This window comes from Oncorhynchus keta, chromosome 35 (assembly GCF_023373465.1).
Source record: "Oncorhynchus keta strain PuntledgeMale-10-30-2019 chromosome 35, Oket_V2, whole genome shotgun sequence".
Classification (NCBI taxonomy): Eukaryota; Metazoa; Chordata; class Actinopteri; order Salmoniformes; family Salmonidae; genus Oncorhynchus; species Oncorhynchus keta.
The window spans coordinates 61124216-61152021 of NC_068455.1; the positions used below are offsets into that span (position 1 = coordinate 61124216).

At 42.0% G+C, this 27806-nt stretch overlaps 1 protein-coding gene across 17 annotated transcripts in view; it reads right to left on the minus strand.

Annotated features, from left to right (window-relative positions):
* The window catches only part of LOC118368770 (receptor-type tyrosine-protein phosphatase delta-like), a 597123-nt gene that overhangs the window by 242464 nt on the left and 326853 nt on the right, over nucleotides 1–27806 (minus strand). For all 17 annotated transcript variants that reach the window (XM_052497200.1, XM_052497201.1, XM_052497198.1 and 14 more), the window contains exon 9: nucleotides 3280–3317. The gene's annotated coding sequence lies outside the window, so the exon portion shown is untranslated. The remainder of the gene's footprint in view (nucleotides 1–3279; nucleotides 3318–27806) is intronic.

Below are 27806 nucleotides of genomic sequence, written 5' to 3' on the forward strand. Positions count from 1 at the left end.
ACAGGTGCAGAGAGGAACCTCTCACACACACACACACACACACACACACACACACACACACACACACACACACACACACACACACACACACACACACACACACACACACACACACACACACACACACACACACACACACACACACACACACACACACACAGACAGCTGCACGAAACAAGGGGAAAGGCTAGCGGTGGAGAACAGACAAAAGGAATTAAAAGTAAAACACTAACATGAGCTGACGTGTCCACGGCAGATTACTAATTAGGCCTCGACTACCTCAGCCTGTTTCTTCTCACTACAACAGGATAGTACCATAAAGAGGAAGAATATACAGTTGAAGTCGAAGTTTACATACACCTTAGCCAAATACATTTAAACTCAGTTTTTCACAATTCCTGACATTTAATCAGAGTAATGATTCCCTGTCTTAGGTCAGTTAGGATCACCACTTTATTTTAAGAATGTGAAATGTCAGAATAATAGTAGAGAGAATGATTTATTTCAGCTTGTATTACTTTCATCACATTTCCAGTGGGTAAGAAGTTTACATACACTCAATTAGTATTTGTAGCATCAAACGTTTTGGGTAGCCTTCCACAAGCTTCCCACAATAAGTTGGGTGAATTTTGGCCCATTCCACCTGACAGAGCTGGTGAAACTGACCAGGTTTGTAGGCCTCCTTGCTCGCATACAGCTTTTCAGTTCTGCCCACAAATTTTCTATGGGCTTTGTAATGGGCTTTTTCTCAGGGCTTTGTGATGGCCACTCCAATACCTCGACTTTGTTGTCCTTTGGAAGTGTGCTTCGGGTCATTGTTCATTTGGAAGACCCATTTGCGACCAAGCTTTAACTTCCTGACTGATGTCTTGAGATGCTGCTTCAATATATCCACATAGTTTTCCTTCCACATGATGCCATCTATTTTGTGAAGTGCACCAGTCTCTCCAGCAGCAAAAAAAAACACAACATGATGCTGCCACCCCCGTGCTTCACGGTAGGGATGGTGTTCTTCGGCTTGCAAGCCTCCCCTTTTTTCCTTCAAACATGACGATGGTCATTATGGCCAAACAGTTCTATTTCTGTTTCATCAGACCAGAGGAGATTTCTCCAAAATGTCAATTTCTTTCTGAGGTCTTGGCTGATTTCTTTTGATTTTCCCATGATGTCAAGCAAAGAGGCACTGAGTTTGAAGGTAGGCTTTGAAATACATCCACAGGTACACCTCCAATTGACTCAAATGATGTCAATTAGCCTATCAGAAGCTTCTAAAGCCATTAAATAATTTCTGGAATTTTCCAAGCTGTTAAAAGGCACAGTCAACTTAGTGTGTGTAAACTTCTGACTCACTGGAATTGCGATACAGTGAATTATAAGTGACAATTGTTGGAAAAAATGCCTTGTGTCATGCACAAAGTAGATGTCCTAATAACTTGTCAAAACTATAGTTTGTTCACAAGAAACTTGCGGAGTGGTTGAAAAATGAGTTTTAATGAACTCAACCTAAGTGTATGTAAACTTCTGAATGAATCTGTAAATAGGTTAAGGGAGTTCAATACCTTACTTAGCCTATACAGTTTCCCGAGATATATGCTTCTTTTCAGTAAAATGACACAAATGAACATTTTGCAAAGAGTAACATTTTTAATGCTTATAAACACTTTAGGTTCTGTGTGGTTCAGTTGGTAGAGCACGACGCTTGCAATGCTTGATTCCCATTGGGGGACCTGTACTTAAAAGTATGAAAATGTCTGCACTCACTACTTACTGTAAGTCGCTCTGGATAAGAGTGTCTGCTAAAATGTAAAATCATTTATCTTAAGTGAACCTTGATGTAAAGACTTGTTATTCTACGTAATAGAACGTATATGTACAGAACTGTTTCCCTTATCCATTGAGCTGAAGTGTCTTAATATCCTAAAATAAGATTTATCTTGGATATAATTTTGAAGAGAGAATTCTGTAAGATCAATAAAAACAAGACTATGGTCTGATTATTCAACAGTAAAATGGCAACACTTTTCTGCGTCTAATAACTTTAATTTTCATTAAAGCACCGGTTCTAATGTTTACTGTTGAATCTTTCACAGAGGTTCAATGGACTCCTCAGCTCAGTGGGTTAATCACCACAGTAAGGTGTTTGACTTCCGTTCAACATCAGCAAAAAAACAATAATACATGGGTTGTCTGACTGACAGAAAGTCATATTTAAAGAGGGTTTTCATGACAAAAACATCAAATTCACCATCCTAAACCAAACAACGCAATATTGCGGTGGAGCTCTAGTCAAAAATGAACTGGCACATACAAAGGCCCAATACTTATGGCCACAGGTTCCCTCAATTTGTGTGAAGTTAATACACACATACACACAAACAAAAGCTCCTTCACACACGTGTCATTAAGTGCATCCATGTTATTAATGAAAGGCCTGAAGGCCCATTCCGCAGCCGTGCCAGTCTCTGCGCATTCCCACAATGCATTGCTCAGCTGCTAACATGGACGATGGGCGAGGGAGACGGCCGCAGCACCATTTATCACTGTCAGACGCGGCTGAGCGCAAGTTCTTATTGGCTGGGCAGAACTCAGTGACTGCTAAAGCGGCATGCTGATCTCTTGTACAATGACAATTAAACAGAATTGAAAAAAGAGCAGTGGGCTTTCTCTCTCTATTTTTCTGTTTCTTTCTCTCTCTCTCTACCCTGTGCCAGCACAAATGCAGTCCACAGACAATTCAAGTGAGGAAATAAATACAGCTACTGTAAAATGTCACAATATGCCTCTATTGTAAAAAAAATAATAACATAACTGCTGTGATATGATGGTGGTTGAAAATGTGTCCAACCAACATGCTATAGTGGGACTTTCACTGGAGCATGTGATGTCATACACACACACACACACACACACACACACACACACACACACACACACACACACACACACACACACACACACACACACACACACACACACACACACACACACACACACACACACACACACACACACACACACACACACACACACACACACACACACACACACACACACACACACACACACACAGCCCCCTGCCACACACACCCTCACTCATTCACACCCCCACTACTCACTCACTCACTCACACCATTTTTGTCCGTCTCTAATGAATTTAATATCAACCAAAGGTTGATGTTTCTGACAGAATCAGTGTAACTTATGGACCATCATGATGTGTATCCACAAATTGCATCTTAGATCACTTCCACACAAACGTGACAAAACACAAAAGCCTACCTTTCAGCACCCAAGCAACTGTCCCAATGATTCAAGAGCTGCAAGACATAAGACAAGACACATTCGATTACAAATAATTCAACCTCTATTGTTCAAATGGGAATATGAAACATGGTTAGGTAGAATGAAATGTTGTCTCATGACTCAATGTATACATGGGAACTTACACGACTTCTCAATCAAAACCAACAAAACACATTGTGAATCGCACTGAACCTCAGCAGTGAGAATTGAGTTCCAACTAAATCCAATACTTGTGTTCATTGCTTTGTACAGTGTAAAGGGCAAATAATTTATTATGAGCAGATTACATTTGGCAGGCATATGTGCCTGCACTTACGCCTCCTAATTCCGCCATGCTAAAAACTTCCCACGGCAATATTAAATCACTGCTCCGATGTGGATTATCTCCCATCTATTTCACTGGGAAAAAAAGTTTATTGAGCAAGGCAGAGTGGGGGACTTACGGAGGGGGGGAGGCACGGAGATGCTTTAATTTTAGCGGCTGCTTAATTAAAATCAAAAGGTCAGAGATTGTGGCTCGGGAGCATTGCAAGATTGTGTGCATATACTGGTACTCAAGGTCTCCTAGATTAATCTGCGGTTCACTTGCGGTCAGAGAAACAAAATTTGTTCTACTTCTGATAAACAGGATATTTGTATGATGCGTTCCCCCTTTCTTTTCAGTAGAGATAAAGTAGGGTTTTTGCACCGTTGCCAATACATTTGGCTGGAGCATATGATTGCAGAGTTAATGAAGGCTAAAAGTATTGTGAATGGCTACTGTCGAAGTGCCGAGGGTTGGAATTGATGACGTTGAGGATAAATGGTCATTTAATACGTAACACTACTGCATATACACATCCGCTGTACTGGGGACATGCTTGAAGAAATCGGGGCTTGGTATTCAATTATAAAAATAATAATAATATCAGTTGACACATTATTTCAGCCAGTCAACGGGGGTATCGCTTTTAAAAAATGAGGCAATGGAATTGCCTCTGCTGTCAGAACATTTCAGTGCAATACACCTTATTCTTGCAACATCAAAGGCCCAATAGTTCTCGTAATCAGTCAAAGATTCACAAGATTCTCATGAAATACCAGGACAAAAAACCCATCACATCTTCAAAAGAAACCCTAGATATAATCAATGTTTCAGTGAGTGATTGACAATACACTTAATTATTGATACGTATGCATACATACATTTATACAAATTGCTTGTTGGAAATCAATCAAGCCAAAATGCTACTTTTTGCTTGAAAATGCTTGAAAGGTCCATTTCGAAACAACCCAACCATCTGCTCTACTGTCGACAATAGATGCTCTCTAATTTGACAGATGACTCGCTGTTGTTTGAGAAAGGTCAGTAAGCATTCGCCAGTGGAGGCACTGTACATACAGTGGCACCAGTTGGATTGCAGAAACAGGGAGGTGATAGGATAGGGGAGGGGTTGGAGGAAAAGGCTTGACTGAATCAACAGGTTTGATCAATTCTTCAAAAACAGATCCTATCTCTGGGACTGGTGGGCGCCATGACAACAAGGAATGTCGCTCAAGATTAATTGTAGCACCCCTGTGATCAGCAGGCAGTGAGAGGGCCAACCATCGGGTCCTGACTCCGTCTATGATTTATAACTAATAATTGGGCATGAATGGGGCCTCCAAGGCACTATCAGGACCCCGCAGGGTGCCTGCTTTGAGACACAAATAGGGTTGAAATAAATCTGTTTCCTGTGTGCTGATATGCTACGAGGGTGTGCACGGCAGTGGCGGCAACACAGCAAAAATCAATCTTCAATTTCACGAGCCCCACAAAACAGAGTCTGGCAGCTGTGAGAGAGGTATCTTCCCTTGAAATAGACCTGTGCCAGCAGGGGCATCATGCACCCCAAAATATCTGAGGGGGCACACAGTACGTGAGGATGGTTGGAGGGTGGTCCGGGGGGGGGTCATATATTTCATAACATATTTTTTGCTTCAGTAGGTGCCCAACATAACAACATGTGGTGGTGTGTTAGAGGTCTGTAAAGCCTGTCTGCATTCCTGATTTCTTTAACCGTTAGGTTACCTGTGTAATATTGACACAAACTCAGAAACCCTTGTTTTGCGAACATAGTCCTGCTTTATCAATTGCTGTGCTGATAAATGGGCAGTTCACTACCTCTGTCAAATGAATATGTAGCTTAAAGTTGTGTGTATTTGTATTTATTTTGGCAATAAATATTGTGAAGTTACAATACCACACATTTACAATAGGCCTAAAGTATATCTAAAAGTATTAACACCCTATCTCTATATATACAGTTGAAGTCGGAACATTACATACATACACCTCAGCAAAATAATTTAAACTCAGTTTTTAACCATTCCTGACATTTAATCCTAGTCAAAATTCCTAGTCTTAGGTCAGTTAGGATCACCACTTTATTTTAAGAATGTAAAATGTCAGAGTAATAGTAGAGAGAATGGTTTATTTCAGCTTTTATTTTTTTCATCACATTCCCAGTGGGTCAGAAGTTTACATATACTCAATTAGTATTTGGTAACATTGCCTTTAAATTGTTTAACTTGGGTCTTGGCTGATTTCTTTTTGTCAAACAAAGAGGCAGTGACTTTGAAGGTAGGCCATGAAATACATCCACAGGTACACCTCCAATTGACTCAAATGATGTCAATTAGCCAACCAGAAGCTTCTAAAACTATGAACTCATTTCTGGAATTTTCCAAGCTGTTTAAAGGCACAGTCAACTTAATGTATGTGCACTTCTGACCACTGGAATTGTGATACAGCAAATTATTAGTGAAAAAATCTGTCTGTCAACAATTGTTGGAAAAATTATTTGTGTCATGCACAAAGTAGATGTCCTTACCGACTTGCCAAAACTATAGTTTGTTTACAAGACATTTGTGGAGTGGTTGAAAAATGAGTTTTAATGACTCCAACCTATGTGCATGTAAACTTCCGACTTCAACTGTATACACACATACATTATTTAAATTGCAGGACACTGTAAAGTCCATTATTTCTCTGTAGAGTATGTATTGGGCTGTTTGTGAAGGATTGAACCCTAAGCAAACTGCATGCACATTGTTTGAAGTATAATAGCCATAGCTACTGTAGTAGGTAAAAGCTGTGTACTGGAAATACTTGGTAGAGCATGGGTTCTTTTTCGGCTTCAGACCAACCGCCACTTCTTACATAGTTTTTAGTTTCTATGTTTTTACACCGGAATGTCATTCTACAAAATGATATAAAGTTTCCACATGCAAAACTTGTCTTTCGAAAATGTAATATGCACTCAAAGAAATGTATGTGTTTTGTCTCACATAATTTGTTGCCCATGGCCCGGTTTCCCAAAAGCATCTTAAGGCTAAGTTCATCTTTGAACCTTCACAGGCACATTGTTAAATCTCCAAGCTGTTTCCCAAAACCATAGTTTCTAAAGTTGCACTTAAAAAACATTCATTATTTATCTACTGGCTCGAATCTACTTGCAGAACAGCTAACATAAACATCTTCTGAACACATTCTATTTGTCTCTCTGTGACCAACGACTACAATACACAGCCAGTGTCTTTGAAATTGTTATAAACAAGCAAAGGGTAAAAAGATGCCAGTTCCTGTGAGTGACTTTCAAAGTACTGAATACGTTGGCTGAGTGAGCATTTGGAAAGAAATCCCCTCCAAAATGTGTGAGTTCCCCCAGACCCCCTCCAGTTTTTAACTCGTTGATGGCCACTTCCCACTAAACGGTACCTACACCAACATCTTCTGGACGTCTTTTTTTGTCCTGGCCTGGACCGGCCGTCTTCGTAGCAGGTTAGAAGAACATTTTTGCTATCCCTAACCCTTTTCCTTACATGAACTTAATTATCCTAACCTGATATGTTAATTCTGATAACCTGCAAAAAAGTCCTAGCTGTATCAAAGTGGTGTGTTTTTAGGGAATCTAGTCCACGGATGTTGATTTTTGTCTGCTTCAGAACAATTCTGAACCATTCATAGACGTCTATGTTCAGTTCAGATTTGGTCTGATTCACACGGGCCTTGATTTGGCCAAAACTTAGACATCCATGTTTGGTTTAGATTTTGTCTGGTCCCCGTTCCATGTAATTGATTTATTCCAGAGCTAGAACACCTGATTCAACTTGTCAACTCATCTTCAAGTTCTTGAATCTCACCTACAGTGGGGCAAAAAAGTATTTAGTCAGACACCAATTGTGCAAGTTCTCCCACTTAAAAAGATGAGACGCCTGTAATTTTCATCATAGGTACACTTCAACTATGACAGACAAAATGAGAAAAAAAATCCAGAAAATCACATTGTAGGATTTTTAATTAATTAATTTGGAGATTATGGTGGAAAATAAGTATTTGGTCAAGAACAAAAGTTGATCAAACTTTGTTATATACCCTTTGTTGGCAATGACAAGGGTCAAACGTTTTCTGTAAGTCTTCACAAGATTTTCACACACTGTTGCTGGTATTTTGGCCCATTCCTCCATGCAGATCTCCTCTAGAGCAGTGATGTTTTGGGGCTGTTGTTGGGCAACACGGACTTTCAACTCCATCAAAATATTTTTTATGGGGTTGAGATCTGGAGACTGGCTAGGCCACTCCAGGACCTTGAATTGCTTCATATGAAGCCACTCCTTCGTTGCCCGGGCGGTGTGTTTGGGATCATTGTCATGCTTAAAGAACCAGCCACATTTCATCTTCAATGCCCTTGCTGATGGAAGGAAGTTTTCACTCAAAATCTCACAATACATGGCCCCATTCATATTTTGCTTTACACAGATCAGTTGTCCTGGTCCCTGTGCAGAAAAACAGCCCCAAAGCATGATGTTTCCACCCCCATGCTTCACAGTAGGTATGGTGTTCTTTGGATGCAACTCAGCATTCTTTGTCTTCCAAACACAACGAGTTTAGTTTTTACCCAAAAGTTCTATTTTGGTTTCATCTGACCATATGACATTCTCCCAAACTTCTTCTGGATCATCCAAATGCTCTCTAGCAAACGTCAGACGGGCCTGGACATGTACTGGCTTAAGCAGGTGGACACGTGTGGCACTTCCGGATTTGAGTCCCTGTCGGCGTAGTGTGTTACTGATGGTAGGCTTTGTTACTTTGGTCCCAGCTCTCTGCAGGTCATTCACTAGGTCCCCCCGTGTGGTTCTGGGATTTCTGCTCGCCGTTCTTGTGATCATTTTGACCCCACGGGGTGAGATCTTGCATGGAGCCCCAGATCGAGGGAGATTATCAGTGGTCTTGTATGGCCTCCATTTCCTATTAATTGCTCCCACAGTTGATTTCATCAAACCAAGCTGCTTACCTATTCCAGATTCAGTCTTCCCAGCCTGGTGCAGGTCTACAATTTTGTTTCTGGTGTCCTTTGACAGCTCTTTGGTCTTGGCCATAGTGGAGTTTGGAGTGTGACTGTTTGAGGTTGTGGACAGGTGTCTTTTATACTGATAACGAGTTCAAACAGGTGCCATTAATACAGGTAACGAGTGGAGGATAGAGGAACAAGTTACATGTCTGTGAGAGCCAGAAATCTTGCTTGTTTGTAGGTGACCAAATACTTATTTTCCACCATAATTTGCAAATAAATTCATTAAAAATCCTACAATGTGGTTGTCTGGATTTTTTCTCTCATTTTCTCTGTCATAGTTGAAGTGTACGTATGATGAAAATTACAGGCCTCTCTCATCTTTTTAATTGGGAGAACTTGCACAATTCGTGGCTGACCAAATACTTTTTTGCCCCACTGTAGCTATTTTAAGATGAATGAGCTCACTGTAATCCACTCTGGATAAGAGTGTCTGCCAAATGACAAAAAAATGTACGTGTAAAATATAAATAGCTAGTTCAGAGTAGGGCTGGAAATTACCAGGGACCTGATTCTCACTTTATTTTTTTTTATTTTTTTTATTTCACCTTTATTTAACCAGGTAGGCTAGTTGAGAACAAGTTCTCATTTGCAACTGCGACCTGGCCAAGATAAAGCATAGCAGTGTGAGCAGACAACACAGAGTTACACATGGAGTAAACAATTAACAAGTCAATAACACAATAGGAAGAAAAAAAAGGGGAGTCTATATACATTGTGTGCAAAAGGCATGAGTCGAAAGCCTTGGCAAGGTTGATGAAGACGGCTGCACAGTACTGTCTTTTATCGATGGCGGTTATGATATCGTTTAGTACCTTGAGCGTGGCTGAGGTGCACCCGTGACCGGCTCGGAAACCAGATTGCACAGCGGAGAAGGTACGGTGGGATTCGAGATGGTCAGTGACCTGTTTGTTGACTTGGCTTTGGAAGACCTTAGATAGGCATTGCAGGATGGATATAGGTCTGTAACAGTTTTGGTCCAGGGTGTCTCCCCCTTTGAAGAGGGGGATGACTGCAGCAGCTTTCCAGTCCTTGGGGATCTCAGACGATATGAAAGAGAGGTTGAACAGGCTGGTAATAGGGGTTGCGACAATGGCAGCGGATAGTTTCAGAAATGGAGGGTCCAGATTGTCAAGCCCAGCTGATTTGTATGGGTCCAGGTTTTGCAGCTCTTTCAGAACATCTGCTATCTGGATTTGGGTAAAGGAAAACCTGGAGAGGTTTGGGCGAGGAGCTGCGGGGGGCGGAGCTGTTGGCCGATGTTGGAGTAGCCAGGCGGAAGGCATGGCCAGCCGTTGAGAAATGCTTGTTGGTTTTCGATAATCATGGATTTATCGGTGGTGATCGTGTTACCTAGCCTCAGTGCAGTGGGCAGCTGGGAGGAGGTGCTCTTGTTCTCCATGGACTTCACAGTGTCCCAGAACTTTTTGGAGTTGGAGCTACAGGATGCAAACTTCTGCCTGAAGAAGCTGGCCTTAGCTTTCCTGACTGACTGCGTGTATTGGTTCCTGACTTCCCTGAACAGTTGCATATCGCGGGGACTGTTCGATGCTATTGCAGTCTGCAACAGGATGTTTTTGTGCTGGTCGAGGGCAGTCAGGTCTGGAGTGAACCAAGGGCTATATCTGTTCTTAGTTCTACATTTTTTGAATGGAGCATGCTTAGCTAAAATGGTGAGGAAGTTACTTTTAAAGAATCACAGGATGTTTTTGTGCTGGTCGAGGGCAGTCAGGTCTGGAGTGAACCAAGGGCTATATCTGTTCTTAGTTCTGCATTTTTTGAACGGAGCATGCTTATATAAAATGGTGAGGAAGTTACTTTTAAAGAATGACCAGGCATCCTCAACTGACGGGATGAGGTCAATGTCCTTCCAGGATACGCGGGCCAGGTCGATTAGAAAGGCCTGCTCACAGAAGTGTTTTAGGGAGCGTTTGACAGTGATGAGGGGTGGTCGTTTGACTGCGGCTCCGTAGCGGATACAGGCAATGAGGCAGTGATCGCTGAGATCCTGGTTGAAGACAGCGGAGGTGTATTTGGAGGGCCAGTTGGTCAGGATGACGTCTATGAGGGTGCCCTTGTTTACAGATTTAGGGTTGTACCTGGTGGGTTCCTTGATGATTTGTGTGAGATTGAGGGCATCTAGCTTAGATTGTAGGACTGCCGGGGTGTTAAGCATATCCCAGTTTAGGTCACCTAACAGAACAAACTCTGAAGCTAGATGGGGGCAATCAATTCACAAATGGTGTCCAGGGCACAGCTGGGTGCTGAGGGGGTCGGTAGCAGGCGGCAACAGTGAGAGTCTTATTTCTGGAGAGAGTAATTTTCAAGATTAGTAGTTCGAACTGTTTGGGTATGGACCTGGAAAGTATGACATTACTTTGCAGGCTATCTCTGCAGTAGACTGCAACTCCTCCCCCTTTGGCAGTTCTATCTTGACGGAAGATGTTATAGTTGGTTATGGAAATCTCAGATGTTTTGGTGGCCTTCCTGAGCCAGGATTCAGACACGGCAAGGACATCAGGGTTAGCAGAGTGTGCTAAAGCAGTGAGTAAAACAAATTTAGGGAGGAGGCTTCTGATGTTGACATGCATGAAACCAAGGCTTTTTCGATCACAGAAGTCAACAAATGAGGGTGCCTGGGGACATGCAGGGCCTGGGTTTACCTCCACATCACCCGCGGAACAGAGAAGGAGTAGTATGAGGTTGCGGCTAAAGGCTATCAAAACTGGTCGCCTAGAGTGTTGGGGACAGAGAATGAAAGGAGCAGATTTCTGGGCATGGTAGAATATATTCAGGGCATAATGCGCAGACAGGGGTATGGTGGGGTGCGAGTACAGCGGAGGTAAGCCCAGGCACTGGGTGATGATGAGAGAGGTTGAATCTCTGGACATGCTGGTTGTAATGGGTGAGTTCACCGCATGTGGTCCTTCTGTAGCTCAGTTGGTAGAGCATGGCACTTGTAACGCCAGGGTAGTGGGTTCGATCCCCGGGACCACCCATACGTAGAATGTATGCACACATGACTGTAAGTCGCTTTGGATAAAAGCGTCTGCTAAATGGCATATATTATTATTATTATTATGTGTGGGAGGTGGGACAGAGGAGGTATAAGGGATATGAAGAATGGAACTAGGGGCTCCATTGTAAACTAAAACAATGATAACTAACCTGAACAACAGTATACAAGGCATATTGACATTTGAGAGAGACATACAGTCGTCACAGGTGTTGAATTGGGAGAGCTAGCTAAAACCGTAGCTAAAACAGTAGGTGAGACAACAACAGCTAATCAGCTAGCACAACAACAGCAGGTAAAATGGCGTAGGCTAGGCAGGGAGGGTCGGATTAACTACACACAGAGCCTGAGTGCGGCTGGGGCCGACAGATAAAACATAAACAAGCAGAATGGAGTACCGTGATTAATGGACAGTCTAGCATGCATCAGCTATGTAGCCAAGTGATCAGTGTCCAGGGGGGCAGCGGTGGATGGGGCAGGGAAGCTGGACTGGCGAGTGTTATCCAGGTTAAAAAACAGTTAGCAGTGGCTAACAATGACTAAATAGCTTGTAGCTAGTTAGCTGGTTAGCTTCTGGAGGTTCTTGAGTGTGTTCTAAAAATTAAAAATAATGGTGATTCCGTATCAGATTGGGTGAGGCAGGTTACCGGAAGGTATAAACAAATTAAAAATCGAAAAGAGAAAGTAAATATGGGTCCAGTGAGTGTTTGGGACGCGGCGATTCAGACGGTTAGCATGCCTATGCTAACAAGCTAACAGTTAGTAGGCCAGGGCTAAACAAGCTAGCAGTTACCAGGCCGAATTAGCAAGCAAGGACGTCTCGATGGGGTGAGTCTGTTTATTCCTCTTCATGCGGTGACATTGATAGACCGGTCGAGGGTCCGGATATTGTAGCCCAGAAGTATGCTTCGGTGGTAGCACAGGAGCTCTGGCCGGGCTAGCTTCAAACTAAGTGTGTGGAAACGCTAGCCAGGAGTAATCATCCGGGGTTGCGGTTAGCTAGATAGCTAGTTGTGAAGAATCCAGCTGAAAATGTTCCGTTTGCGGTGGGAATCCGGTGATAAAAAATAATAGGTCCGTTATGCTCTGGTAAGAGTGCGTTGTTCGAACTGGCGAGAGCTTTCCGAGCTAAAGGTTAGCTGATGACCGGTTAGCTGAAGACCGCTAGCAATGGTTTGCTGACTGATAGCTGGTAGCTAGCTGGTAGTTAGCTGGCTAGCTTCAGTTGAGGGTTCCGGATCCAAAGTAGATATAAGTACTTTAGAAGAAAATAGCTACATTGGGTGAGGCCGGTTGCAGGAGAGTATTTAGAAGTTGAGGTTTAACAAAATGTTTTAAAAGATATGCGAAGAAAAAATATGTTAAAAAAAAAAAAAAACTATATATACAAGGGACACGGCAAGACGTTCGACTGCTACGCCATCTTGGAACCATCACGATTCTATATGTATTGCAATTTGATAGTGTAATTTTAATGCGATTTTATGTTCACCATATGTCTGCAGCAGAGGGACAAGAGAGAGCCATGAGAAAACTAGTTTTGATCATTCATGGAAATAAAAGTCCTGAAAACGAATTGGCTCCCAATTTTTATTTTTTTTAAGATGGAGAACAAGTTATGAAAGGAAAATAATGCAGCTTTAGTGCAGGTACAGTAAACTAGCACAACAATTATATTGCGATATTGTTACAATGATACAATACGATATATCATCAAACATAATATCCCGATATGTAACTGTATCTGTTTTTTCTCCCATCACTACTTCAGAAAAATTGTGAAATGTCTGAAATTCCCTGAGTAGAGCACAGCAGTACAATATAGTACATAAAAAAGTTGAAAAACTTCTATGTCTGGAAAATAAGTATTTCACTGGATTCAGATTTTGGGAACACACTGAAAAGTAACTTGACACATTAAATTGGCATGAAGAAAATTGCTTTGACAGAGAAGGGAGTGTACTGAATTCATGCACATGTCTGTCTCGTGTGTTGATCTAGATAATTAGCTACTAGCATTTGTACACTTACTGCAATGCACAGCCGATGCAGTACTTGCATGTGTATTGGCCGGGTTTACGTTCAACATAGCTAGCAAGACAATTTGTTTTATCAGCTACAGTTTGTGTTGTGAGAAGCTGGTCTTGGTTTAGGAAATGTAGGCTAGCTAGCAGTTGTGGCTGCACATGTAGCTAGCTAGCCAGTTTGACTGTATGGGGCGGCAGGGTAGCCTAGTGGTTAGAGCATTGGTATAGTAACCGGAAGGTTGCAAGTTCAAACCCCTGAGCTGACAAGGTACAAATCTGTCATTCTGCCCCTGAACAGGCAGTTAACCCACTGTTCCTAAGGCTGTCACTGAAAATAAGAATATGTTCTTAACTGACTTGCCTAGTTAGATAAAGGTAAAAAATAATAATAGAGAGTAGCTCGAGTAGCTAGAGAAGCAATGCCTATTTCATGTATTATAAGTTAGCAGTTTCCCAAAGCTAGCTATGCTTTATGGAAGAATGTAGCTAACTAGGATATATTGTCAACATTGAATTGTGGTCTTTGATCTGTACAGCTATGTTACAGGCTTGTAGCTACTGGCTAGTTGCCCAGCTCACTGGCTATAATAGCAGCCAAGGATGTTTGCTAGATTATATGTTTTGTGCTCTGATATAGTTTACACAGATGACTTCAGCCATATTACAACCTTCCATAGCCAAATATACCTAGCTAGCTATCTTCCTTTGCTTGTAGCTAGTGTCTCATCCAAAAGGTGTTAGCTGCTAGCCTGCTACTAACTAGCTGCTGCTGTTGCGCAGCAACCAAGTTGCTGGTCCCGGTTTTAGAACTCTGAGATTCAGCAGAGAAAATATTACCATTGTCAGAAATGCTACAAAAAGGTAGCACCACATTGTTGGCTCTCTAATGGCATGTGAGAGTGATAAATTATGAATGTAATCAAAACTGTTGCCCCTACAAACATATTCAGTATGAAAGGTAGCAAATCTAATGATCACTTTAAGGACACTGTAGTCTTGTTCTTATCCTACTCCTAGATATTGAGCTAGGTCTGGGCAAGGAATTTGATATTTTCCTAATGCTAACAACCTTGTTAAAATCCAGTATGTGGTTCTCGGGCATGGCCAGACGGCTCATGATGGCAGGCTGAGATCCTTAGATCCTCAAAAAGTTCTACAGCTGCACCATCGAGAGCATCCTGACTGGTTACAACACCACCTGCTATGGCAACTGCTGGGCCTACAACCAGAAGACCCTACAGAGGGTAATGTGTATGGCCCAGTACATCACTGGGGCCAAGCTTTCTGCCATCCAGGACCTCTATACCAGGCGGTGTCAGAGGAAGGCCCAAAAAATTGCCAAGGACTCCAGCCACCCTAGTCACAGACTGTTCTCTCTGCTGCCGCACGGCAAGCTGTACCGGAGCGCCAAGTCTATGTCAAAAAAGGCTTCTTAACAGCTTCTACCCCCAAGCCATAAGACTCTTGAACAACTAATCAAATGGATACCCAGAATATTTGCATTGTCTCCACCCGACCCACCATTTTTACACTTCTGCTACTCTCTGTTTATTATCCAAACATAGTCACTTTATCTCTACCTATATGTACATATTACCTCATTACCTCGACTAACTGGTGCCACGCACATTGTACCGGAACCTCCTGTACATAGCGTCACTATTGCTATTTTATTGTTGCCCCTTAATTATTTGTTATATATTTTTTTATTATTGGTAGCTACAGTGGCTTCAGAAAGTATTCATTCCCCTTGACTTATTCCCCATTTTGTTGTGTTCCAGCATTAATGCAAAATTAATTAAATATATGTTTTTTTCCCACCCCTTTAAACACAATAGACAAAGTGAAAGCACATTTTCAGAAATTTTTGAAAATGTAATTGAAAATGAAATACAGAATTATCTAATTTTACATAACTATTCATATACTTTGTAGAAGCATCTTTGGCAGTGATTACAGCTGTAAGTATTTCTGGGTAAGTCTCTAAGAGCTTGCCATACCTGGAATGTGCAACATTTGCCCACTATTCTTTTCAAAATTCTTGAAGGTCTTGCCGTAGATTTGAGTTAAAAATGTAACTCAGCCACTCAGGAACATTCACTGTCTTATGGATGAGCAACTCCAGTGTAAATGTGTCCTCGTGTTTTAGGTTATTTTCATGTCAAAAGGGGAATTCATCTCCCAGTGTCTCGTGGAAATCAGACTAAACCAGGTTTTCCCCTTGGATTTTTCCTGTGCCTAGCTCCATTCCGTAAATGTTTTATCCTGAAAAACTCTCCAGTCCATGATGCCTCTGTGTGCCAGTCTGACATGACTCTCATCCACTGTCACAAAATGTTTCCTTTCTGCTACAGAACGGCTATCAGTTTTCACCATATGCAACACCACTACTGAATATCATTGAGTAAAACCCCTCCAGGATCATACTAGAGCAACAAGTCGACTGAATTTGCTACAATCGCTGTCCAAATAAAATAACACAATGTATTTCAGAATATATGGTTGACTGACTTAATTTAATGATATATGGCACACTGTTTAATTCAGCAGTGTCAGAAATGTAGTTCAATGCGATTTAAATTCCAGACAGATCAGCGTTGAAATTATAGTGTGACGTGGTATTGACACAATCTTTATTTAACCCTTATTTTACCAGGTAAGTTGACTGAACACATTCTCATTTACAGCAACGACCTGGGGAATAGTTACATGGGGAAAGGAGGGGGGATGAATGAGCCAATTGGAAGCTGGGGATGATAAGGGGGCCATGATGGTATGAGGGCCAGATTGGGAATTTAACTGGAATACCAGGCTTAACACCCCTACTCCTATGGGATATTTTAGTGACCACAGAGAGTCAGGACACCCATTGAATGACCCAGCTGAAAGATGGCACCCTACACAGGGCACTGCCCTGGGGCATTGTGATTTTTTACATTTCAGACGAGAGGAAAGACAGCCTCCTACTGGCCCTCCAACACTATCTCCAGCAGGATCTGGTCTCCCATCCAGGGACCGACTAGGACCAACCAGGACCGACCATGCTCTGCTTCTGTGGCAAGCCAGCAGTGTGGTATGCTTAACAGTACCAAACTGAAAGGGATATATTATTTTGAGTAGCCCACCATTGCACATTGTACCAAATGGTAGGTTGGGCCTCACTGTATTAGCACAGAAAGATACATTTGTATGTGTTCATCTACAAAGCCCTTTTGGGTAAACTCCCTCTTTACCGCTGTAGTCTGGTCTCCTTCACCACCAGCAGTTACCATACCCGGTCTGCTAGGTGGATGCTACTTAAAGTCCCCAGGACATTCACAGTATTAGGCAAGACTGCCTTCTATACTGGTGCATGGAATAATCTACAGTCTAGATATCTAATCTTCATCTAGATATGTTAGTGCCACTGAATAAATGTAAACTATTGATGGGAGACTGTTACAGAGGAGTGTAAATGTCTTTTTTAGGCTGGATCATGTTGTTGTATTGTATTGTTGTATGTTTCAATTATGTAATGTATTGATTATTGCTGCCTTCTTAGCCAGGTCTTGAAAAAAAGACTCTGGCTCTCAATGGGCTTTTCCTGGTTAAATAAAGTTTAAATAAAAAAATGATGTATAAACCCCTCACCACCTAAAACTGAAAAATATCAAAACAGGATCCAGAAGGTCACATTGGAAGCAACACATTAAACAGAATCACAACACCAGGTTAGCCTAATGTCTTAAATAAACACAATACCAATCCAGCTGCGGCTTGACGGCACCCCGCAGATCCTAGTTTGTCTTTAATATCTACATATAATGAAAGTAGCACATGTATCGACCAGGGAAATAAACACTTGACGACCTCCTTAAAAATCCCATCTGTTGCACAGCAGCACCACCAAAGGCAGAGAGAGAGAGAGAGAGAGAGAGAGAGAGAGAGAGAGAGAGAGAGAGAGAGAGAGAGAGAGAGAGAGAGAGAGAGAGAGAGAGAGAGAGAGAGAGAGAGAGAGAGAGAGAGAGAGAATTAAAACCAATAGTACTCTTGTTTCCTCAAAAATAGGCAAAACATGGTGTAAATGCCTTAAACATGGTGTAAATGCCTTAAAATGTAACTCCGTTCCAACGATCATCGTCTGCGTGGGACAGTTTCAGCAAAGCTTATTTGATGACTCCGAGCAGTGCTTGTCAGCTATTGTAATTAATAAGAATGACACAATTTGATGACACAAAGACTGCATGTAACTGCTGGGAGAAGGAGAATGGTCCACAATTCTGACACTACCATTTGTATTTCTGACAACTGCTCAGCGTGCAGAGAGTGATATTATTAACTGTATGTAAACAAACTATATGAAATCATGAAACCGCTGAACAGCGATGATGATGATTTATTTATTTATTCCCCACATTAAAGTCAACTCCTCTCCCACCACACCCAACTGACTCTTTCGGTTTCTCAATGGTTTCTGGGTTTTTTCTCTTTACCAATAATTCCCGATTTCGAGACTCTGCCAAACCACAGACCTTGGGTTCAGGGTCAGTGTCCTTCGGTGGGAGATCATGCCACCCTTCTACCTCCTCCTCTTTCCTTCCCCTCTATCCCTCTATCCCTCGTTTCCTCTCTTTCTCTCTCTCGATCTTTTGAAAACTCCTCCGGCCGTGCCCTCCTGACAATCACCCATCAACCCGGGTGCAATTTAAAAAGCCTTCAACAGCTGCCATTCCACAGGGCTGGCTATCATTCCAGCTGCCAGAGAGCCAGACAGGGAGTCTGCTCAAGCCAAGAAAACTTTGAAAGGCATGTTGGTTTCCCTCCTGTTGAAAATGGACTGAAGGTGAACAACTATTTTCCCCATGCAGACTCAGTCAAAGATATAGATTTTTGTAACTCAAAGAGAAAATGAAAATGCTTTTGTAATTTGTGATACATGACAACTCCGCACATGTTGTGCTTTCAGGTTTACAGAATGGCGATTCTGTGAATGTTTTAAGCCTTGATAATTCTTCATTCATGTGGTTTATTTGTCTATTTTTTTCAATGACAACCTATTCATGTAGCATCCAAGCAACTGAGAAAAGTGTATTTGAGAGAGGATAAAATCAGCTCATGCCAGTAGTGAAGACAACATGCATGATGAAATGGATACAGGTACTGATGTAATCCTTTGCAAACGCTTTCAAAACAAGGGAAATGCCTCCTGCCCTTTCAGTGCACTCCAACCAAAGATGCATGTATCTTGTTCATTTCCTTTTCTGGGATTTGCTGTTGGCCTCATGCTGATTTGGCCTGCTCTGCCAGTGTGTGTGTGTGTGAGTGTGATAGAGAGAGAGAGAGAGAGAGAGAGAGAGAGAGAGAGAGAGAGAGAGAGAGAGAGAGAGAGAGAGAGAGAGAGACAGGGCAAGATAGATAAAGAGTGAGAGAAAAATAGAGAATGAGAGAGAGTGAGATAAACAGTGAGAGAGAGAGAGAGAGAGAGAGAGAGAGAGAGAGAAAAAAAAAGTGTTAGTGTGTCCGAGAAAATTAGATGCTTGTGTTTGAGAGAGGGTGTGTGTGTCTACAAATGTCGCAGCAAAACAGCTCAGGATCCAGGCTGGGCTGCCTGCTGCTGTGCAGTTTGCCGCTCCATATGTCTTCGTCGAAAATATCCGGGGCAAATGAGAAATCTCTCCAACTGGTATTTTCCCCAGTGTCCCTTATTGAAGGCAACAAAACAGATTGATGCCTGCCAGATCTGCTACATTGTGAAATGAAACAACTGGCCACCAGCACTGTTTTCAGGATGGACCATCTGGTCTCCGGTGTCCAGTCCACATGTTTTCAAAATAATAAAATGTCTGTGGACATTTTTCACCCGCATTGAACGGCAAATCAGGACAGAGGGTGTAAAAACAGGGCTGAGGTTACTACTGTAACACTTTAAAAAGTGGGAATGTGTTTCGAACATTTCTGGACGCTACATTGGTCTAGACTTGTGTTTGGTGGTTCGAGTGCATCGACAGGTGAAGTCAATGGGATACTTCCCTGGTAATGAGGATTCACAGACGGAGCTAGTCTTTGGGAGCTATACCAGTCTCTGTTGTCTCCAAGTATCTCCTGTACTATACATGATGCCGTTGTCAGGCTGCATCATGTGGTGATAAAGGTGTCATGGCATTTTTGTTATTTTCCCTCTGATTCAAACACAGGTTGATGTCCTTAGCATTCTGTAAAAATCTGACATAATATTACTATGGTAATAGTTAATGATCTCAAAACACTGGCACCTAAGAGGGATGTTTCTTCCCATGGAATCCATTTAGGAGCATGGATTGTAAGTTTACAGAATTGCTCTACAGTCCATGCACTGGCAATAGATAGAGGAGACAAGCTGTCTTCGGCTGCTGTTCCTGGACCTGTCACAACCATTGTGTAGCGTTGCCTCCTACTATATGCAAACGGTTTTAGCCCATTGTGTTGTCACCCCTTTGTATAAGGTCTTGCAACAGTTTTGTTGATAGCCACATAGGACCAAATTAGACAGCAGATCCAGTTGGCTTGATGTCACGGCTTCCCACCTGGGATAACGCTTACTTTGCATAGACTGGAGGAGGAATGATTGGGTCTATCAACATGATGGGGATTCAAGCTCCAGTGATTAAATTGCCTGGAGGGATCTGGCATTGGGGACAGATCCCATTGAGCTAGGGAAGTTAATGGTTGTTAAGTATTTTGTCTAGAACGGAATCACATCTACTGTTCATAGATTAGACCCATCCCCACTTGTTTTAATCCCCCAGATGAATTGTTCCAGAAGGTACATAAGGACCTCATTAACCATGTATAACCCATGCAGTCCACATTCATAAGCAGCTAAGCAGTACATAAGCATTTCATTTTGTCAACATCTATAATACATAATGGATCAAATGGCCACCTCTCAGGAATTTTGGCCCCGTGGAAGAGCCATTTAATTGTACACTAGATCCGTGATTAAAGTTCTAGCCAGGGCGTCCAAGGTGCTCATTCAAAGCACTCTGGGTATTTTCTGAAAACAGGATGTCAGAGCACCTGCTGTACCATGTTGCAATGAGAAAAACAGTAAATCACCAGCCCATGCTTTCTATTTTTTGGGCTTTTTTTCCCACATTTGTTTCCCAGTTGTGTCGACTATGTTGGAGAAAGCAAACTCAGTCAACTGGAAATTATATATACTGAAAAGCACTGGTTCAGAAATTCTGACAAGATTGTGTCTGTATAGTCGCCTGAAGGGAGTAGTTCCCCTCTTCTGTTGAATAACTTATTCTTTGAGTCATGGGGGTCGTGCTCCCCATCTTGGCATGAGAACTTCCTTTCACTGTGTTCTCTTTCCAGCAGAATACCGCAAGGTGCTTTTACCCCCTTGCAGAATCTCTTTTACTGGTAGGCGAAATGGAAGACAGGCGATCTGTAAATGGATGGAATGAACTTCCTTTGCCCCATTGTAATAGTGAAGCATGATTAGCGACAGGCTCATGATTAGCGACAGGCTCATGATTAGCGACAGGCTCATGATTAGCGACAGGCTCATGATTAGCGACAGGTATTGATTATGGTGGAAGGTAGAAAAAGCTAAAAGCTTATCACATGACTACAGTTCTGGGTCAGAGCTCAGCCGCAGTCTGGCAACAGTCTCTCTGCCTTGTGACTGAGTGACACATCATTTTCACAGTACCTACCCACACCACCCCATCACCCCCCCAACCCATCTCCCTCCACAATCTGTTTTCTGCCTGGCTAAGCTTATGAAGCTGCATATATGCTGTCTGATTCCTGCCATCATCCCATGAAAGTCCAAACCAATGAAAACAGATGTTGTGATTCTATTGGAAAGACAGCAGCCACCACATTTCACACATCAATGTACGTACAATCTGTTTTGATTATAACGTATGCAATTCTTATCCAACTAGCTGCTATATCTTTCTAATAAAGATAGGCGTTGGTCCATATTTTGGTTAAATTCATTCCAAAGTTACACATGCAGCATAAACCAAAATAATGTTTCCGTTGGAGAAATTTTATTAGCCAGCAAATAACCTTTTTGTCTCCTTCACTTTTGGTTTCAGCCTTCCTCATTCGTAAAAATAACCGCATAAGAAACAAAGGCTAATTAAAATGCAGTACAGAAATAAGCAAGTGGTTTAACGTGGCAACAAATCAGAGCTAACGAGCCAAATCTCCTCTCATTTCAAACCAGGAAGGAATCACTTCAGCTCAGGCCATGTGGCATTTCGACCTTATTGCAGATGATGTGAATGCAATAATATACATCTTTATTTTGCCCATACTACACATCTCTACATGTCATGTTTATTTGATTCGGTTCGGTATGCATTACTTCATGTTCTGAAGTTACATTTATCTTTTACCTTAGACCTTGGTCTTCATGGTCAGGCTGCTTGGAAGATGGTTCCAAGAGAACCAGTCTTGTTATAGTTTCCAAACTACATCTTGGAAATGTCTGCAACAACAAAAATATAATAGTGCTGTCTGACCTTGCTGTCTGCCCATAGTCCTCAGAGCGCTACGCAATGTTCACTGTGGGATTAGGAGTACAAGTACTCTATGTATGTCAAATCAGCATGGTGTTGGTTGATATGGTATCAGAATGGTGTTGGTTGATATGGTATCAGCATGGTGTTGGTTGGTATGGTATCAGAATGGTGTTGGTTTGTATAGTATCAGAATGGTGTTGGTTGATATGGTATCAGTATGGTGTTGGTTGGTATGGTGTCAGTATGGTGTTGGTTGGTATGGTATCAGCATGGTGTTGGTTGATATGGTATCAGTATGGTGTTGGTTGGTATGGTGTCAGTATGGTGTTGGTTGATATGGTATCAGTATGGTGTTGGTTGATATGGTATCAGTATGGTGTTGGTTGGTATGGTGTCAGTATGGTGTTGGTTGGTATGGTATCAATATGGTGTTGGTTTGTATGGTATCAGTATGGTGTTGGTTGATATGGTATCAGTATGGTGTTGGTTGGTATGGTGTCAGTATGGTGTTGGTTGGTATGGTATCAGTATGGTGTTGGTTGATATGGTATCAGTATGGTGTTGGTTGGTATGGTGTCAGTATGGTGTTGGTTGGTATGGTATCAGTATGGTGTTGGTTGGTATGGTGTCAGTATGGTGTTGGTTGGTATGGTATCAATATGGTGTTGGTTTGTATGGTATCAGTATGGTGTTGGTTGATATGGTATCAGTATGGTGTTGGTTGGTATGGTGTCAGTATGGTGTTGGTTGGTATGGTATCAGTATGGTGTTGGTTTGTATGGTATCAGTATGGTTTTGGTTGGAAAAGGGAATTCAACTGTTCATTGTCTCCTCATTACAGGGCTATAGATATTTTATTGATCTGATATACACTGAGTGTACAAAACAATAAGAACACCTGCTCTTTCCATGACAGACTGACCAGGTGAATTCAGGTGAAAGCTATGATCCCGTATTGATGTCACCTGTTAAATCCACTTCAATCAGTGTAGATGAAGGGGAGGAAACAGGTTAAAGAAGGATTTTAAGCCTTGAGACAATTGAGACATGGATTGTGTATGTATGCCATTCAGTGGGTGAATGGACAAGACAAACTATTTAAGTGCCTTTGAACAGGGTATGGTAGTAGGTGGTTTGTGTCAAGAACTTGCAACCCTGCTCGGTTTTTCATGCTCAAATTGAGGGCAAAAGGTGTGTGGGAGGATGGGTGCAACTCAATATTAGGAAGGTGTTCCTAATGTTTGGTATACTCAGTGTATTGTTACGGGCCATCTATCATCATTCCAAGTCTTCTATTGGGCCAAATTGGGCCCTAATGACATGTTTCAAATATATCTATTTCAGATATTATATCACGACAAACTGTGCATAAACAATTTCCTGATCCTTGAATGGCTCAGTATTTTTACTGTAAGCAAATCAAGCTGAGTTTACACAGGCAGCCAAATTCTGATCTTTATCCACTAATTGGTCTTTTAACCAATCAGATCGTCTATTCTGCCAATAATTGGGCAAAATATCAGAATTGGGCTCCCTGTGTAAATGGAGCATCAGTGTGTAGAGGTGCATGTGTTGCTGTATACTTTATGCAAGTCAGACTGCAAGTAAGTTTAAGAATAATTCTAAATGTCCAATGCAGTGACTGCCTGGTGCTTATTCAACTCCAGTTCTATCTGTTATCCCATGTATGTGAATATCCAACCGGCGCTCCACAAAACATCATTAAACCCTTTGAATTGCAAATCTCCCAAGGAAAATCAGCATTTAGAGCCTAAGCTGGCTTGTAAAATCAATTAGGACTCACATTGGTGCCACAGCTAAAAACTTTGGCTGACTCTTGCCTACTTGGACTCGCTTCACGGATTGAGGCTAACATGGGTCTATAATCTGTTGGAGTCATTCATCCAATATGTGGAAAATCTTAAGATCGCCGATCTCAGGGGAAGGTGGATCTGGGAGGTGATACTGAAACAGCACCAATGTCACAGTTGGAACGGTAATGGAGACTCCTGTTCAGCTAGTCCAAGGATGGGGTCGCTCGGGATAGACATTCAATTAACTGCTTCTAATTGTGTTTGCGTACGGCTTCATCATGTGAGGGATTCCCTTGGAGTGTGGAGGATTAGTGTGGAGGATTTTGTGGAGTGTTTGAGCTCATTTAGTATGGAGCGTTGTTTAACTTTGAATATCTATGCTGATTCCAGTGTAATTGTGAAAGGTAGCTATGTCTCTATTAGTAAAGTGATTTTCACTATCCTGGCATTTGTTTTATTATCATTTAATAGGCACTGGGCAATGTGGGCATGTCTACCCGTGTCCAAGGTTCAGGGGGTGCACTCAAGGATACCCTGAAGACCTTGCCCACATGTTTGTGGATGCCTAACATTAATATTGGATCATAGATATACATTCACCTTGGAAATCGAATTACTCATTCACCATAACAAATGGTATTTGTTAACGATAGTACAGTATGTTGCTGATACAGAGACTTAATAAACTGTTGTAATTAGGGTTGAAAAATTCTGTTAACTTTCCCAAGATTCACAGGTTTTCCATGTTTCCTGCTTATTTCCTTCTGAAGCTGGGAATTTTGAGAAATGTACCTGGAATTTTGCAACCCTAGTTCTCATTGTATTTCCCGTCTATCTGAGAACATAATAACAGATGCTGCTTGGTGAGGGAGGGAAAACCAGGGCAACATCTGTACAGTGAAAGTTGGCATGAACTGTATTTATTCATCAATATCTATCTGTGGCACAGGGCCTTGCCAGCAGATTCTCCCCAGGTGCATCTAATAGGCTTTGACAATACAACATGCCCAAGCTTAGCTAAAGTTATGGAAACAGACATTCTGCTTGCGTTGCGTTACATGGCCAAATTGAGCAGTTGGCGCGAGTTGTTGTTTGGGAAATTGTTTCCCTATTTAGCCATATTGAATAATAAATCCAAACTATGAATGTTGAAGACAAAACGACAAGTATGGATACCGAACCTTTTTCCATAATGTGATGCAGGCCCAGGCGATGTAAGTTCCACAGCACTGCCAATCATTCAACTGGGATTATGGCCTCCTTCATGAATCCACGTACAGGTTATCTAACAATAGTTATTGTTGTGCCTTGAGGTAAGTTTGTGTGCAGTGCTGTACATTGCCATTGAATGGGGGTGAAATTAGCTGGCATATAATGCCCTTTTTAGAGCTTTTGGGTCCACTCCTCAATGGCAAAACATGTCACAGCTCGACACTGGCCTTTCTCTTTACTTGCTACCACTCTCCAAGGTCAGTAGGTCTCTGTTGGCTCATGGCTCATTCAGCCGGGAGCAGTAATTATACTGTGTGTTCATGAATCATCATGGATCATCCAGAGGTACACTCCAGCTTCAGGTGCCCTTTACTCACCATGCGTCACACTTGGTTACACCATTTTGACCATTTAGAAGGCTGCACTGGGGCCATGGGGAAAGTTATGCATTTGTTAATATGTAAACAGGAGAAATACCAAGAAGATTTCACCTTGCCAGCGTGGATTGGGAGACTAGCTCAGGAATTACAAATGAGGGCACGGTCCTTTGGGGTAATGTGCATGCCTCTGGTGGCTGTTTTTCTCAAAGTTGTGTGGTACTGATCGTGCATGTTAATTGGTGAATGGAAAGAGCAGTGGCAAGACCCTACCAGCATGAATGCAAATACAAAGTGTACAATAGGAAACGGAAACAAACACAAACAAGAATGGAATATGCTGGATGACCACATGCACTCTCCTTAGATAAACATTCTAATTGGTCCCGACAATGTATATGTTGAGGTATGATCATGAATTATGATTGATACAAGTTGCATGTATGATTCTACTAGATACAGAACGTGTGTGTGTGTGTGTGTGTGTGTGTGTGTGTGTGTGTGTGTGTGTGTGTGTGTGTGTGTGTGTGTGTGTGTGTGTGTGTGTGTGTGTGTGTGTGTGTGTGTGTGTGTGTGTGTGTGTGTGTGTGTGTGTGCACGAGTGCCTGTGTGCGCGTGTGTATAATACACTTGTGCTGGTTCATGTGTGAGACGTTCTGTTTTTGCATGTGTAGGGTTTTGAGTGAGTAGACTCATCCTGCTGTTATGGAATAGGTTCATACTAAGATCAGTGGAGGACCTCAGGTTCAGTGAATACTGCTGCACATTCTCACTACTGCACATCACAGGAGATATAACCCTCATTCTCCACTGGTCCAGAGTGAGGCAAACATGCAAATGTGCCCAGTCAAGCGCAAAACTCTTTTAACCTCAATAGGCAACTCTGGAATTATGAAACAGCCAGCTCTTTTTATTCTCCGGAAAATAAAGTAAAATATATATGTGCTCAGATTCATTGGTGTTCCCAAAGTGTTATCTTTGCTCAAGGGCTTGGACAAATGCTGGTGGTTTGAGACAAACATATCAAAATATCAGAGCACTGACAAATTCCCCCAGGAGTTTCTGACTGACATCTCTGACAGAAACGGGCAAACTCACACAATTCTGAGAAAAACAGGAAGCAAATGTTACAGGAATATAACGTTGTTATACTGCTCCAGTACTGTATTTTCTGAAAGCTCACACCAATTTCACGTTACATAGAACAACAATGGCGAGCAGTGGATATCCGTACTATAGAAAAAAAGGGAAGAAAAGTGGGTTAGATAAATTCACTGTGACAGGCAATACAAATGCACTGATCTTTCCCGTTGTGTTGTGTTCTGGGATCCATATTGGTATTAGACTGTTGTCTACTACTATGACTATTGGCATGGATTGTGTTTTGCGGGCTAAATAGAAGTATAGGAAGAATTTTGAAACACAGTGGAGACACTGGTCTTGTTTATGGAATGCTAATCAGGTACAATGGAAGATGTTTTTCAGATATTATTTACCAGGTAAGGAAACCACTAATGCACCAACATTTTAGCAGTGTGACTGGAACTCCCAGGGAATTTTCCTCAGCAAAAAGCTTATTTGGCAAAACACATGTGTGTGTGTGTGTGGGGGCGCTCATCTGGGCTTTCACTCCCAATTTTACAACATCTAATGGCGTTCAGGAATCGATGTGTTACACAGCTGGGCCGCAAATCGTGGGGGCTCTATCAAGTCCGAATGGTGAATCACCCGGGCGGAACGAGCCGAGAAATAATTAGCACAACCAAAGCGGCAAAACAAGAAGCGCAACTTGATGAAATCAACTGTTAAGGAACATCTGAGACCGAAGCAAGCTGCTACCCAAGCATATGCTGCTCCGATGTCGAGAACACCGCTCAATCTTCAGCCCGGCGAAGAAAAGTCTATTCATCGCCTTAGTCTCAACTCATGTCTTCAACCTCACTGGTTCCTTGAGATGTAGAACAATTATATAATTTTGAATGTCCTCCCCAACAGGAAATGTGTCCCATTGACATCATGGAAACATAGTGCATGTTAAACATTTAATGTGGGCTTAGAACAACTTTAATTGTGTCATATGGACGACATAAAAGGAAAATGGGATGATGTGAACTCTTGGTGGATACGTGCTGACGTCTAACGCAACTGAAGTTAAGACCTTTTTAATGGATTTACTGTCATAAT